This window comes from Mus pahari, chromosome 1, assembly GCF_900095145.1.
Source record: "Mus pahari chromosome 1, PAHARI_EIJ_v1.1, whole genome shotgun sequence".
In the NCBI taxonomy this organism is placed as follows: Eukaryota; Metazoa; Chordata; class Mammalia; order Rodentia; family Muridae; genus Mus; species Mus pahari.
In genome coordinates, this window is record NC_034590.1 from 70,212,358 (window position 1) to 70,226,491 (window position 14,134).

Genomic DNA, 14,134 nt, shown 5'->3' on the forward strand with positions numbered 1-14,134 from the left:
CTGTTCGGTGCCCCGCACAGGACGCTGGATACCTCAAAGGGGTGGGGAAGGTGCAGAGCCGACAGAAGTCACGATTCGAGGTGCGTTGTCCTCACACACCTCCGCTCTTATTTTTGAAACTGATAACGACGTTCCTCCCTGAGCCGCAGAACGCTGGGAAAGGGGAAGTGTGGGAAACAGATCTGCTTTTTATTTTTACAAACTTCTTTTGCATCGCTTCCTAAAATCTGAGCATTGCAGGGCTCTCAAATGCTACTCAGTGCAAGGAGCCCTAGCAGCGGGGAGGAGCAAGAGGCTAGCTGTATCACGCTACGCCCCAGGTTCCGCCATCCGGGACATCCCAGTCCTAACCTCGCCTCCTCCAGGCTTCGCCCTCGCGCACTGCTGGCCTCGTGCTCAGTCACAGTCAACCCTGGGTCCCTCGCCTCTCCCACCATCCTGATCTCCAGGCTGCTGGCTCGCAAGCCACGCGCAGCTTCCATTGTCCTTCTCCAGCCGCACCAGACCACGCTCAGCAGAGTTCCGCCCCCTTTCCACTCTCCCATTGGCTCTTGCTGCCCAACCGCGCGGGGGACCCGCCTAGCAGTGTCCTGCACGCCCCGCCTTTGCTCGCGGCCCGGCCAGGGGCGGGGGTTCTGTTGGTCCCACCCCTTAGGGGCGGGGCCAAGCTCGCCGGCGCTCCGGAGCTGCCTCGGCAGGGCTCGGCTCGGCTCGGCTCGGTTTGCAGCTCGGGTGGGGGTGGGCGGCTAGGGTGACAGCGGTGATAGCAGAGGCTGCGGCGCGGGGCTGAGCAAGCGGTGAGCGCGGAGCCGGTAAGAGGAGGAAGTGGAGCGGCGGCCCGGAGCTCTGGAGTCCGCTGCCAGGGCAGGTCCGCCCAGATTTGCAGAGTGAGCCGCGTCGGGACCTGGACAGACTTCTTCGCCTTGCTCCGGCCGCTGGCGCTCCGCCTGCCCTGCCCTGCCCTGCCCTGCTTGTCCGAGCCCCGCATTCCGCGCCTGGACTTTCCTAGCCCCGTGGTCTGAAGCTACTGGGACGTTCGAGCCCCGGCCTTGATCCGGAGTTCCGAGACGGGACGTTCTCGGCCCCATCATTGACCCATCTCTGCTGGAGTGTCTTCCGCCCCCCGGTCGGCGCAAGGTGGCCCCAGCTCTGGGACTTGAGTATAGAGGAGCCGGGACGCCCACCGGCCCCCAGCTCCCGGAGAACCAAATTTTCAGCTGCCTTGGACCGAACTGCTCCGGACTTGAAACTGTACTGGCACCGCCCGGGTCCAGCGCACCGTGAGGGGTCCCAAGCAGGCAGAACAGTCGGACTGAACCCCTGGGCTGGTGTTGTGGGTCGAAGCTGCCACCTTTCTCCGCCCTAGGTTAAGGATTTGGGGGTGCTTGCCCCAAGGGGAACACAGGGGCTTCTCCTGCCACAGTCTCCAGCGAGCCGAGGTTGCAGGTGAGAGCCCCGGATGCGCGGCGGGAGCAGTCCCGGGAGCCTTAGAGGCAGGGCCCGGTCAGAGGAGGGCGTGGAGGGGACACGGGCAGAGAGTCAACTGTTTAGGAGAGGGCGCGCGAAAGATAGTAGAGAGAAGCCCGCACTTATTGAGTGCCCATTGTGTGCAGGTCCGAGCCCCGCCCTTGCACAAATCGTTCCTTATCCAAAGCTCAGAGCTATCCCTGAGATAAAAGCTATTGTTGTGTATTGTTGTGGGCGCGGACAGTTGGGGAAACTGAGGCGTGGCAGGGTTGAGGTCCTCTGCCCTCCATGTTGAGGATTAGACCGGGTTGAAGGGAAAAGATAGAGAAAGAGCAAAGAGGGATGAGAGAAGAAAAGAAGTGCATAGCCTGCACGTGAGAGCTTGGCAGGGTGGGGGCCTTTGGGGCATCGAAATCCAGGCACTAGTCCTGAAGCCGAAGAGGTCCTTCTTACCAGCCACTCTTGGGCCATGGGCATGCCACCTTCCAGGAAAGGTGAACCTGCGTTGAGGGCAAGGCTTCCCTGTTCCAAAAGATCTCTTCCTGGGGTCCGGGCTGGAGGGACAACCTGCTTCCCATAGTTAATGTCCCCACGTTACTGAAGTACTCTTTCCCTGTTAAAGGACTCACCATATTGGTCCCCAAGCCACAGCCATGTGGAAGCTGGAGCTGTGGTCCCCAGAACTCAGCCACCTGAGTATTAATGGGGACACTGAAGACGTGTGGGGAGCACAGTGACCCCAGGTCCTAAAGCCAGTGAGTGGTTGAGAGAGAAGTAGACCTGAGAAAGATTTCCAAACATCCATCAAGGGGTCTGCTCCCCTTCCTAGCTCACACCTTTTGGGTCTGTGGCTAGGGTTTCCCCAGCCCAGTATGCGGTTGAGGCGAGCGTGTATGAGACTGCAGGAGCATGTGTGGTTGGAGCTGGGGCTCAAAGAAGCCCGACTCCAGTCTCTATGTGCAAAATAGCCCAGGGCAGACCTTCTCCAGGTCTTAAGGGTAGGGCTGCCGGATCTGGGGACACAGTCCAGGTGCTTGATTCCCAGGCAGAAGTTCCTCCCGCTCGCTGCCCCGGGATCTTTGTAGGAGAGGGTATTATGAAAGAACATTTGGCACGGACTCTGTGGGCTCTTGTTCTGGGTGGGGCTGGGGAGGCATATGGCCTTGGTCTGGGCACTATGGCCTTGGCTGGAACTAGTTAACCTTTGTTAGGCTGGACTCCCTGGAATCTGGGGAAATTACCTTGGAAAGCCCCTGGGAGATGGAGCAGGGTCTTAAAGGCGAGAAGCCTGTTCCTGGGGTCGGAGGGGTTCGAGCGACCTAGAAGGTGTCTAAGGGGCTTGGGATTCCCCCCTCCCCCATCTCTGCCTGAGGATTCAGATCTCATAATAATCCTTGCATCTAAACAGAGCTCCCTTTTGATGAACTAATTTCACACCTGTGATCTCATTTCACTGTGTGGAAAGAGCTGGGAACCTCCGGTGAGGCAGAGCAGGAGACTAGGGGAAGCCTCCTTCTGAAGTCTCACCTGCAAGACGGGATCAGAGCACGGTGCTACCTACTCGCGGAAAGAGAGGGTCCCACAGGCAAACTGTGCTACGGAGTTGTGGAGCTTGCCCGATATGGGCTTGCTATTTAAGGCTATCTTGTGTGGGAAGCTGAGGCTCAGAGAGGTGAAATCTTTGACTCGGGCCTGCTGAGTTTGCTTCGGGGACTATTTAAGCGTCAACTGTGACGTGTTGTAGAAGTTATGCAGGTGGGCTAAGCCGCAGACTGGAGCCTGAGTGGCCAGTGGTCAGTGCTGTGTGGTAAAGAAGCTACTCTGCCTCCGGGTCACGGGCAGCCATGTTACCCTCTGAGCCCTCAGCTTTTCTAGGAGAGTGGAATGGCTCTCCCACCAAGATTAACTGAGCTATGGATACACAGTGCCTGGCTACCATCCTGTTCCTTCCCGACGGAGAAAGGAAGCTGGAGTTTTGACCAGGAAGTCTGGGAAATCCTCAAACTTGTTTGAGGTTGGAACGCACACACAGGTGGCAGTCACAGGCTGAGAAACTTCAACAGCATGTCCTTCTCGGGTTCCTGGGCAGATAAAACTCCCTGTGCTTCCTCTTCTAGTTACAAAGCCTTCTATAATCTACTTGGAGACACTGGGAAGGGGCCCTGGATTTTAACAGTCCTCACACCCACTGTGGCTTCCTGTGGGGCAGGAGCTGGTGTCCATTCCCTGTGGCCCATTGTCTGGCCTCCCTCTGCACAGGGTACAGTGAATAATTTATCATTCCCCTCGCTGGGAGGCAGGCTAGGGAAATAGCAGCACTCTGCTGAGCCTCCGCCCCTCCAGAGGAGGCCAGGGGCTCCTGTTTGTGCCTCAGTCTGGTTTGTGCTCTGTGTGCATGTGTGTATGTGTGTGTGTGTGTGTGTGTGTGTGTGTGTGTGTGTGTGTGTGTGTGAGATGTGGAACAGGACAAGGAGAGAAGGACCTATTATCCGCCTAGCTCTGTACTGTTGGGGGAGGGGCAGGGGTACCTACAGGCAACCAAAATAGCCAAAGCAGCTCAGCTGGGACCAAGCTGCAAGTCTCTGATCCCAGAGGTGCTGGGGAAGGGCATGGGGGTGGGGGTGGCCAGGGAGGTCTTCAGGGAATTTTGCTTGTACCACCTGCTCACAGTGAGGCTGGAGGCCAAGACGGCTGACCATAGCGAAGTGAGGCTCACTTCTCAAGTTCACCATGGGTGACCATAGGGTCACCTAAGCAAAATGTCAGGCAAGCATGTTGGACAGTAAAGGACTGCTTCAGTGTGAGCACACAGGGGAGTCAGTGTGTGCTGGGGAATGAAATGGTATGGTAGGTGGAGCGGGGAGGAGAGTTCTGGAACGGTAATCCTGGGGTAGTGATTCATATTCAGAGAGGGCTGAGCAATTGGGTGGGTGAGAAATGGAGGCTCTGTTTAGAGCCCCTCTGTGATGGTGAGACCAGACCAGGCCTTGGGCGTGGTCTTGGCAGCCATAGTCAGCCACCAATGGGGCTTCAGGCTCCTTGATCATCACTGTCTACTTAACACACCAACACACCACATGTGGACACCCATCTACCCTTTTGCTTGTGGGACAGTCCGAGTCACATCCCTGCCCCCTCTCTACTCACTTTCTCCGCTTTGGCCCAATTGGGTCACCAATTCCATCCTCAAATATTCCTGGATTGCCCACCCCTCTGGCGTGGCATCTATGAATGTTTACCATATCACAGTAAACATCTACTGATAAAAGTCTTTTTTTTTTTTTTTTTTTTTTTTTTTGGTTTTCGAGACAGGGTTTCTCTGTATAGCACTGGCAGTCCTGGAACTCACTTTGTAGACCAGGCTGGCCTCAAACTCAGAAATCTGCCTGCCTCNTTTGTAGACCAGGCTGGCCTCAAACTCAGAAATCTGCCTGCCTCTGCCTCCCGAGTGCTGGGATTAAAGGCGTGTGCCACCATACCCGGCTGAAAGTCATATTTTACAGTTTAGGAAATGCCCATACATTTACTTCTATTGTCATGGTGATGTTGGTAATAGCCAATACCCTTACTACTTAGGATGGGCGACACAGTGTGCCAAGTACTTTAGACACTGTTTATCATGGTAACGCTATAAAACGGCTGGTTTTGACGGGAAACTGGGGTGCACGGAGGTGGTCTGTCTTGCCCAAATTCTTACAGCTAAACATCAGAGAACCGAGACTCAGGTCTGCGTCAATTTGAGCTGGAAATCTGTGCTCCTCTCTGTCACTGAAGGAAAGCTGACACTTAGCCAGCTTTTAGGAGATGTTTTCTGTCCTCAACTCCACCCTGTACCTCGAAAGCATTCTTTGCATGCAACAAGTCTAGCCTCCAGTCTTCTTCCCTAGGCCAGGGTCTGGCTGTGCTGCACCGAGTGAGGAGCCCAGGAAGGAGCCCTGGCCTGGGCTTTGTGCTGGTTGGCAGGTATATTGCTTTCAGTGAGTCAGTCCTCTTGTCAGTGTCCCAGCATCCCATGTCTCAGGTCTTCTGCCGTGTCCTTCATGACCCTGGCTAGAAGAAGAGGCCACAGCACAGAGCTGAAGGATGTGGTGGGACAGACAGCTGTGATTTTGGCCTACCTGGTATCTGGGCCAGGAGCACTGTGGTCACTTGAAGGAGGGTGGTGGCCTAGACTGGAGGCAGCATGGTCATTAGCCATGATTGAGAGCTGGCGGGGCTAGGCCAGGTTGGCAGGACTAGAGGCCAGCTGGCCCGGCCACGATGGGGTCATTGGCAGGGCAGCTGGCTTCTCCTTGCTTTGCTGCCTGTAGGGCGCCAGGTCTTTGTGGGCCATGGCTTGCCTGCTGTTCTGTTGTGGTTAGGGGAGGATTGGTAGAATCCTTCTAAGCCTGGAGATGCTTCCTCCCAGAGGCCCTTGGGATTCCTCTCAAACAGGTAGAGCCCCACCCTCCTCTGTTACTGGCCCATGGCCCCTGTTCACTGACTAGCCTAGGGAGAGGATAGATCTGTCTGCTTGCTGGCAAACCTGCAGAACCCCTCCCCTGAATCATTGTGCTTGGCACAAGGAAGCTGTCCTAGGACAGAGGAGGCAAGTGGCCCCTGGTCCAAGCCTTTCAACTCTGGCGCCTATTTTCTTATCTCTAAGATGAGCTGATGATAGTAGCGATGTATGAGGCTTAGTGAGACGCAGAGTAGGTACCTGCTGAGGTCTGGCACACAGGCCAGCACTCTCTCAGTGAACCCTCTTGCCTTTCCCTCTTTGGCCTCGTGAACAAATGGCTCTATGAGAAGCAAACTGAAGAGCCCAGTGACTGGAGCTAGGGTGTGGCAGGGAGGACCTTCCTGGAGGAGGCTCTTGAGTGAATTTAGACAGAAGATGCTGCCCCCAGCCTTTTCCAGGGTGCAGCCATGTGTAAGCTTGAGCAGAGGTTTTGGCCTGGGAGGGGCCTTGAGCCGGGATCGGGGTAAGGAGTAGGACTGAGATGTCTGGGGACCTAGGTGTCTCTTCTCAAACACTGCAGCAGCAGTGACCCAATTGGGACAAGCCGTTGGGATCCAGCCAATGGATACAGAACAAGCATGGATCTTTTTTTTTTTTTTTTTTTTTTTAAACAGGGAGGTAGCATTACCACATTCTTCATCCACCGACAGGTGACACCATTGCCATTGGAGACTGTGGGCTGTGGAGGAATCACACGGAGCACAGGTAAACATGTGGGTGCTGAAAGTGGGTGCCTCAGGCTGGGCTTATGCCACCCATGCGGCTGGGAAAAGTCACCTCATCTGTAAAATGGGACGCACTACATCACCTTCTTCCCAGGGATCTTGTGAGGATGACATAGATGCTACACATAAGGTGGTCAAAAGGCCCGTCACAGCCTGGCTCAGAGGTGGAGAACCTACTTACTGAATCTGTACAAGGTCCTGGGTTCAGTCACTAGCACCCTACATGCACGCACCAAGCCCAGGCAAACAGTGAGCAATCGGAACGGCAAACCGTTGTTGTCCTCATCACTGGCACTATGCAGGTGGCTGAAAAGAGACAGGTGCTCAGGGATGCTGGAGTAGGTCCCAGGCAGAGGGCAGTTGCTCTGCAGTATGAATGAACAGCTTGGGAGGGAGAGGAGGACACAGAAGCAATGACAGTGCAGAATGTCACTAGGTAGGCCAGGGCTGGGCTGCCCAGACATGAGGAGAAGCTTCTGAGAGGCAATACTTCTGAGCTGGGCTTCGGGCTTCCTTCCTAAGGGTAGCCAGGACCTTTAACCTCTGCAGACTGTCCTCCCTCCCTCCACAACAGGAGTGCCCAAAGGCACATGAGGAGGAAGTACAGGCCACTCGCCCAAGAGGCCTAGCCTTTCCCAAGCTGGGGGCAGGCTTCCTTGGCTCCCAGAGAAGCAGTGAGGGTCCCTAGCTTTTCCCCTGTAGCTGTCCAGCTTATGAATGAGTAGACTCTGGAAAAAAATGCCCTAGCAAGGCCTGGGGCGCGTGACTCTCCTGGCGGCACTCAGGAGGCAGAGTCAGGCAGATCCCTGTGAGCTAAGGCCAGTCTAATCTACATAATTGAGTTCCAGGACAACCAGTGCTCTGTGGAGAGACCCTGTCTCAAAAAGAACGAAAACAAAACATCAAAAACAAAAGAAGAAGAAAGAGGTAGAAGAAAAAGTGTCACTCCCCCAAAGCGTCCCACTTTCCCCAGAGGCTCAGAAAGTTCTTTCCTACCTAAAGGGAATCAGGTCCTCCGTACCCCGCAGATTCCTAAAGACGCTCACCCAGAGGCACCCTGAGGTCAGGGCACCCTTGTGCTTGTCTTCGTTAGGATTGGGTGTAAAGGTTAAGGACACTCTGCCCCCTTGAACATGGGATTAGAGTGTTAAGTCCCTTCGTTCCCTAATGAGGTTCCGGAGATGGGTTTGGCTGCAGTAGCTCCGGACCTTCTGAGAAACTCTCTGCAGCTTGGGAAAGCCTGGGCTCACTGTTCTTGAGGTAAAGGCTGGACTCCATAATCAGAGCTTCAGGAGGTTTCAGTGTGGGGCACCCGAGACCTGCCTGTGGCCTCCACATGCCGCCTGGAGCGTCCCACAGGCTCCCCATTTGAGGAGCAGCTCCTGGCCGGCCACACTGTCTGGCGGGAAGACCCTCAGTCTGACAGACTGTGCTCCCCTGGTGTCTTTTTCCAGCCTCAGTTTCCTCATCTGCAGAATGGAGGTAGAAATAATGTATGTCTAAGATGAGGCCATGCATGGAATGTGCGTGCCTGACACGTCACATCACCAGTGTGCGGTGAAAGGTCACGGCAGCAGCAGCAGAGCCTGGCTGGACTCAGTCCCTGGAGTCCCTGGCCCAGCCACCTGCTGTACCAGGTTTCTAGGTGTGGGGGTTGGGCTGGAGTCCTAGGCTTGGGCTTCTGCTCATTGGTGTTTTTTTTTTTTTTTTTAATTGTATTTATTTTGTGTGTGTAGGTGTTTTGTCTGCTTGTATGTCTATGAACGCCTAGTCCCTACAGAGGTCAGAAGAGGATGTCAGGTCCCCAGGGCCTGGAATTGTAGATGGCTTTGAGCTGCCATGTGAGGGCTGGGAATGGAGCCCCAGTCCTCTGGAAGAGCTGTTCTTAACCACTGAGCCATCTCTCCAGCAACCCCTTTTTCCGTAAGTGGCAGTCAGCTCTCCATTTGCTTGGTTTTGTTTTAGTGGTCAAAGTGTCAGGCTCCCTGTAACAATGGAGCCTTGTCTGAGCCTGCTTGTTTTCAAAGCCCAGCACCCCACTGCCCCGCCCACCAGGCCCTGGTCCCACCTGGGAGAACTGGAGAATGTCAGAGGGGTGTTTTATTTTCCAGTGAGGGGAGAGTGTGGAGGGGACATCAGAGGCCTCCGTGCAAGCCCTCACCAGCAGGTGACCCCACTGAAGTCAACCCCCTATGTTGGTGGCAGAATCAATCCAGTTTGTAGTGCAGAGGAGCCAGTGGGTTTAGGGACACCAAAGTCTGCACTTTTAGTCTCACCTTTGTCACTCACTGTGAGGTGACATTGGGCAAGTGATTTTTGTCTTTGAGCAGGGTTCTTCTATGTGAACGAGACTGTTGGGCAGTCAAGCCAAGCTTGACAAGTAAGCTGGGAACCCCCCCCCCCCATGCCAAAGCACCTTGACTGCTACATTCTTCTCAAAGACAGGGTTCTGGGGCCACCTCCTCTCCATCTTTGCCTCTCCCAGCAAGTTGGGATAAGTGTGAGCTCCAAAGAGGCCTTGCCTTATCTCTCAGTGAGTGACGTTTGTGAAGATACCGGTGGCAGGAGCGTAGAGGCCTCTGCACACTAGCTCAAAGCCAGCCCTCTGGTTGGCTTTGTTCAGTGTTCCCTAAAGCTGATATGCCACCACTAGTTTCTGACTAGTCTTATTCAGGCCTTGCTACCCTGGGCTCAGGAGCTCCCAGTCTCCTGAAGGCCAATAAGAGAATATGAACCCTACAGGCTGTTGTAGAGAGTCATCACTGGTGATGGTGGCTGTGGGAAGCATGTGGGGCTATTTCCAAGCAGGGAGCAGGTATCATGGTGTAAAGGTCTGACTCTCGAGTGGGAGGAGCCTACTTAAGCGACAGTACAGGAGGTGTGGCTGGACACCTGGCATGGAAATGCCAGGAGGGCCCATGAGACGATGATGGTGTCTACAGAGGAACCTGACAGGCCTAGAACACAGAGCCCTTGCAGCCAGTCACCAGGGAGCACCCACATCCTGCCTTGCCCCTGCTCTGCCTCCTGCCTCTGCCTCTGTGCTCCCCCACCCCCACTCAGAGCTCACGCCTGAGCATCAGTGACAGGAGTCATGTCTCAGTGCTCAGGGGTGATCTTGTGGAGGGAGGAATGTGGGCCGCAGTGTGCATCCTCACTTTTTAGTCCTCACTTTTTAGTCCCGCCTCTGTCTCTCTGAGCAGAACCGAAAGGGTTTGAGCTCCTCAGGAAGCCAGGCTGAGAGTTAGCCAAATGCCCTTGAGTCTGGTATAGCAACCTGCACTATCCAGGCTGGCAGAAGGCAATGACATAATGGATAAAGAGAGTATCTTACATTTCACAGGAAGTTCTACAGCCACCCTCACCCAGCTCCTTCTCTGTGTCATCCTTAATGCCTCTCCAGGAAGTTCTTTCTTGCATCTAACTGAAGTCCATTGTTCTGCAGCTGGTCTTTTTTCTCATCTTGTCTGGAGACTGTGCAGAGGCAGAGTGGGCCCATCCTCCATCCTCATGTGCACAACAGTAACTACAGCGAGGCAGGGAACTGAGCAGGCAGGCAGGGAACAGGGCCTGCCAGTTTCCACCCTGGAGCTTGGGGGGGTCCCAGCAGTCGATAGCAGAGCCAGGATGGAGAGTTTGTGTGTGAATTGCCCTAGCTACTCACACGCCAAAAGGTGTGGTTCTGGGGCAAAGGAGAGAGCCTTGGGCTAAAGCTAGAAGCCTGCATGCTGGTGGCTGCCTGTCTTACTGTGAGGGCAGCTTGAGGCTACTTAGCAACCTCCTTCACCCACAGAGGGCCTAGAGGGTATCTGCATTAGGTCTTCCTGGTGAAGCCACGCAATTTGGCTTCACGGCCATCTTCTTATTGTTGGGCCCCAGACAACCTGAGCGTAGAGTAGGTAAAGGTTCTCCAGCAGCTAGGGGTGGTAGGATCTGAATGAATCATTATTCAGGCTGAAGCTCCAAGGGGTGGCCTTGCATTTAAGGTCAGGCGGGGGTTTCTGATGGGATTCTGGGTGGAGCGATACTTCCCTCCTCAGACCAGGCAGTGGTGAGCATGGTGCTCTTGGGCCTACCCAGCTAACTTCTCACAGAGGCTCTGGAGTGCATGTATACGTTCACGTTGGGAGAACCACACTATCTACAGTCTCTTCAATCCCTGCAAGTGGGAAGCCAGAGAGAGGCTCAGAGACGCTAGTACAAGGATTGGCTAGAGATCCCACAATCCGTCAGGGAGCCTGGAGAGGCTCCCCCACCACTCAGACGAAGCAGGACCCTCTAGGTGATTGACAGGGGCGGAGCCCAGGATAGGTAGGTGGTTGTAGATCACGTGGCCCCATCTAGGGAGTTGGACATTAGGCAGAACCCTGTTCTGTGGGCAGTGGGGGAGGGACTACAGGGACCCCCAGGAGTATGGCTTACTGCTCCTGGGAGGCACCTAGCCAAGAAATGCAGGTATTATAGACCAGGCCAGTTCCGCAAGCCTTGGGAACGTAAGCACTTTGCTATCACAGGGGATATAAGATTCCTTCCTGTTGCCTTGGACACACACCAGTGTAGCCTTGCAAAGCACTAGGATCTCCATGTTTCTGAATTCCCTACAGTCTGAGAGGAACATTTGTGAGGGAGGCGACGAGGGTAGGTTCTGGAAGCCAAGCAGCCCAGGACTCCACTTGACTCCATCTCCTGATGGACCTTCATCTGGGGAAGAGGCAGTCTTCACTCACAACACCCAGCTGGAGACCTTGTGCGGGCTGAGGGAGCCAGGGAGAGGATGTTTGTCCTGCGCCTGATGCAGTTTTTGTGGTTTTTACCGATGGCCTCACTTTACAGACAAAAGGGTGGAGAGTCAAGGAAAGGTGACCGACCGCCCGCCTGAGGCTACGCAGTGTGGTTTCATCCTTCAGGCTTCCAGTCTGTGGGGACTTGTTTATTTTTCCTACAAAACCTTGCTTTTACCCTCAAGTGACCTGCTGCCTCCTTTACTCCGAAGCTTCTCTGAGTGGCGCTGTTGCTTGCTGTGGCCTCTTGTCTATAGTGCCAAATAGCACTTGCCTGGAACATAGTAGGCATTTTCAAAATGTCCCATGCATACGCATGCCAAGTGGTGAGTGCGTATGAAGATGTCTTCCGGAGAGTGAAGGCCCGAGCCATGCTCAGAAACTTCCTCTGCCTGTTACACCTGTGAAATCGTTTGCGTCGTTTATATGGAACCTTCAGGAAAGAGCATGAAGCCTGGGATAGGGAAATGGTTCGCTTCCTGCTCAAGGTGGGGCGGTCATCTTGTAAGGATGGGCCTTACAGAAGTTGCCCCCTTTCCAAGTGCCCACTCCTATGGCTGTACCTGCTCAGCTCTATGTTCTGGCTCTAGTCTCCCCATCCCTTCATCCTGATGTCCACACAGCTGCCCCCTGCCTCCTGGCACCCCTGTCTTCCCCGTTGTGCTTGCCTGAGTGTCTTTTCTAAGTGGCTGCTGTTATTAGCCTTCCTTCACTCACTCCTATCCAGCCAGCCTCTGGTGCCCCGGGCCTTTCTGGAGAGTCCATGCATCCTGCTGGAGGACCTCTGCAGGGGCTATGCTTGGTCAGGACATGGCCACACCCTTCTGGCAGAAGACAGGGAAATCATGATGCACAGAGCAAATACTGGCACCCGACTTCTGCCTCTGCATGTCTTACCACCTTGAATCTCCACAACACTCTAGGGAGGAATCTCAGGTCCATTTTGCTAACACTGGATGCCTGGCCCAGCAGGCAAAGACCCTGCCCACAGCCAGCTCACACCTCTGCCCATCCTTGACCAGCTCACACCTCTGCCCATCCTTGACCAGCTCACACCTCTGCCCATCCTTGATCATATCCTTCCTCTGTCCTCTATTTGCAGGCTATACACATTCTTTTTTCTCTCTGTCATCAAGGACTGGTGGCTGAGGTTGAAAACACACACACACACACACACACACAGAGAGAGACACATACACAGACACAAACACACACAGACACACACAGACACATGTACAAACAAACACAGGCACACAGACCACACACAGACCCCATACAGAGACACACAGAGAAAGAGACACACAGAGACATACAGCCACAGAAACCACACACAGATACACACATACAGACACACAGACATACACAGACACACACATACACAGACACACACACAGAGATACTCACACAGAGACACACAGACACAGAGACCACACACACACAGACACACACAGACATACACACACAGACACACACACTGTCCTGCTAAGGACTTGAATTAATCCCCACGATGCTATAGAGAGCCATAGTGCCACATATACCGTGTAACTCAGAACCTTCCTGGGGCTTTGCCTGTGTTACAGTGTACAGTGAGCCCTTCCCAAACTTGTAAGCTTCTGTGGTGTGCTTTGTTTTTGAGACAAAGTCTCATATGATCAGGGCTGGCCTTGAACTGCAGGTCTACCTGTGTCTCTCTCCTAAGTGCTCTGATTTCAGGTGTGCATTGTCACGCCAGGCTCCCAAGCTTGCTACCTGGCACCAGAAGCCACAGGAAGAGACTTAGAACTGTTTGTGTTCCGGAGACTATCTTGGGGACACTGGTGCAAGACAAGGCTTGGCTACAATGGTAGAGCTTCAGGCTGCAGAACACGTGGAAGGTAGAGATGTTTGGATTCTTCATCCACCAAACAGACCTGTCTCAGGCACCGACTGTGGGCCAGGCACACAGCCAGCCCCGGGAAATGCCAAGACACGTCTGACTAAGAATCTTCCATTTCATTTCCCAGCCCACTAAGGGTTTTTAAAGAAAGACAAATACAAGCCTTAAAAGGAAGAAGCAAGTTTTTAATTGTTCCAGGTCGTGGTGGTGGGTGGGCGGGTGACACATTTATTCTGTGCCGTGGAACTGTACCTAGGCCCTGCGTAGTGTCAGATCTCCTAGGAGCTACTGAGGACCAATTACCTTGGGCAGAGTTCACAGCTGCTGCAGGAAGTCTGAGGAGTCAAGTGGAGTAAGGGAGGCTCAGAAGGAGGAGGGCAGAGTGCACAGGATGCTGCCTCCTGAGGCCCATCAGCCTGGACTTAGCATCAAGGATGTATAGTGAGGTGCCACGGAGGGGAGATGTGGGGTGGTTGGGGTAGGGTCCCGTATTCTCAGGGAAGCAACATCTGGAGCAGCTGCTGGGTAGATAAGGGTGTCTAAGGAGCAGCTGAGTGGGTGCCTAGCTGACCAAGAGGGTCCTGAGGGTCAGGGCAAGTAAACTCATCCTAGTGCCCCCAGCTCTTGGCCAGTGCCCAGTTGACCTGTGTGGACTGACTGTATCTTTAAGCGGGTCCTCTTATTGCGGCTAGGCAAGGCCACTGGCAGATCCTTCCAGTGGCTAAAGGCTCTCGGGTGTTCTGAGCATGCTCACTTTCCCTCCAGTGTTGAGGTCCTCCAGGTC

At 54.3% G+C, this 14,134-nt stretch overlaps 1 protein-coding gene across 4 annotated transcripts in view; it reads left to right on the forward strand.

The window, feature by feature from the left end:
• Window positions 1–654: 654 nt before the first annotated feature.
• Window positions 655–14,134, forward strand: part of Gdpd5 (glycerophosphodiester phosphodiesterase domain containing 5) — an 80,775-nt gene continuing 67,295 nt past the window's right edge. Inside the window, exons 1-2 of one of the 4 annotated variants that reach the window (XM_021195708.1) lie at window positions 655–1,446; window positions 6,583–6,673. The gene's annotated coding sequence lies outside the window, so the exon portion shown is untranslated. Of the gene's footprint in view, window positions 1,447–6,582; window positions 6,674–8,563; window positions 8,617–14,134 lie in introns of those variants that run through there. The other 3 variants (XM_029543735.1, XM_029543736.1, XM_029543739.1) reach the window with 3 other exon arrangements.